General features: G+C 43.1%; 1 pseudogene; it reads left to right on the top strand.

The window, feature by feature from the left end:
* Positions 1 to 1,287: 1,287 nt before the first annotated feature.
* Positions 1,288 to 1,786, top strand: LOC101325048 (RNA-binding protein 3 pseudogene; annotated as a pseudogene).
* Positions 1,787 to 2,027: the final 241 nt, after the last annotated feature.

Raw genomic sequence — 2,027 nt, 5'->3', positions numbered from 1 at the left:
AGGCTCCCCAACAAAATGTTGGCCTAGGGCTTCCCTGGTGGCGCAGTGGTTGAGAGTCCGCCTGCCGATGCAGGGGATATGGGTTTGTGCCCCAGTCTGGGAGGATCCCACATGCCGCACAGCGGCTGGGCCCGTGAGCCATGGCCGCTGAGCCTGCGCGTCCGGAGCCTGTGCTCCGCAACGGGAGAGGCCACAACAGTGAGAGGCCCGTGTACCACCAAAAAAAAAAAAAAAAAAAAAAAAATGTTGGCCTGATTACCCTAGAGAGAAGCCCACAGTCACCAAGCACACACCCCTACCTCCAAAACACAAACATACACAGAGTGTACAGTCAGATTTTGGTGTCTTCCTCAGACAAGAACACAGACAAGAATCACCTGTTGTTTTGGGGAGAGCCTCTACTAAGAAATAAAAGCAACCTGGGAGAAACAGAGGCTTGCGGGGAGAGGAACACTTCAGGAAAAACTATCACGAATATTTTCAGAGAGATGAGAAGAATTATTCCATACATGAAACGAAAAGAAGGAACTATTAAAAAGAAGATCCAGAGAACAAAAATGAGCTATTAGACGTTAAACATATAATAATAATAAAAGCTCAGTACCTTAAGAGAAGGAAAAGGCACATCAAAGACTGGGAGAAAATATTTGCAAAACACACATCTGATAGAGGCTTGTATCTAAAATATACAAAGAACTCGTAAAACTGAACAATAAGAAAACCAACAAAAAAAAAGAAAGAAAACCAACAAATAAACCAAAAAATAGACAAAAGATCTGAACAGATACCTCCTCAAAGAAGATATACGATGGCAAATAAACATATGAAAAGATGCTCAACACTATATGTCATTAGGAATTAACAAATTAAAATAACGAGGTACCAGGAATTATCTAAAAGCCAAAACACTGACAACACCAAATGCTGGTGAGGATGTGGAGTAACAGGAACTCTCGTTTATTGCTGGTGGGAATGCAAAATGGTACAGCCACTTTGGAAGACAGTCTGGAATTTCTTACAAAGCTAAGTGTAGGTTTGCCATCTAATCCAGAGATGGTGCTCCTTGGTATTCACTTAAATGAGTTGAAAACTTATGTCCACACAAAAACCTACACACAAATGTTTATAGCAACCTTATTCACAGTTGCCAAAACCTAGAATCAATCAAGATGTCCTTCCGTAGATGAATTCAAAAAGTACCAAGAGCGCCCAGTCTCTTGGCTCCTTGGCGGTAACTGTCTCTTTGGCCTTTTTACTTCTTCATTTCCAGGACTCAAATTTACTGCCATGTCCTCTGAAGAAGAGAAGCTCTTCGTGGGAGCCCACAACCTCAACACTGATGAGCAGGCTCTGGAAGACCACCGCAGCAGCTTCAGACCTATTTCGGAGGTGGTTATTGTCAAGGACTGGGAAACTCAGCGATCCCGGGGTTTAGGCTACATCATTATCGCCAATCCAGAGCATGCCTCAGACACCATGAGAGCCATGAATAGAGAGTCTCTGGATGGTCGTCAGATCCGTGTAGACCACATGGGCAAGTCGGCCCTGGAGAACAAGAGGGGGTTCCTATGGGCATGGTCACAGCTACTCTAGAGGTCGTGGGGACCAGGGCTGTGGAAATGGCAGGTATGACAATCAACCTGGAGGATATGGATATGGAAGGTCCAGAGACTATGGTGGCAGAAGCCAGGGTGGTCATGACCACTACTCAGGAAGAAATTACAGGGACAATTATGACAACTGAGTTGAGGCATGCACACCTAATATAGATACACAAGGAATGAAACTTCTTCTGATTCAGGACCATCCTTCCAAATGGCTGTCTTTATAAAGATTTTTGGAGCTGCACTGAAACATCTGTTTTAGTACATCAACCTTTGTTTTTGAATGGAGCTCCCGAGGTAGCTTGTTAAAGACCTTTCAGAAAGCTTCATGTGTTTTTTAAAATTTTTCTCCCATTTAAAGACAAATTCTGAGCCATTTGTAGAGTATGGGTATTTTTCCTTTTTTTTTTTTTTTAAACCAGA

This window comes from Tursiops truncatus, chromosome 16, assembly GCF_011762595.2.
Source record: "Tursiops truncatus isolate mTurTru1 chromosome 16, mTurTru1.mat.Y, whole genome shotgun sequence".
In the NCBI taxonomy this organism is placed as follows: domain Eukaryota; kingdom Metazoa; phylum Chordata; class Mammalia; order Artiodactyla; family Delphinidae; genus Tursiops; species Tursiops truncatus.
This window is presented reverse-complemented; position numbering and strand designations above follow the sequence as displayed.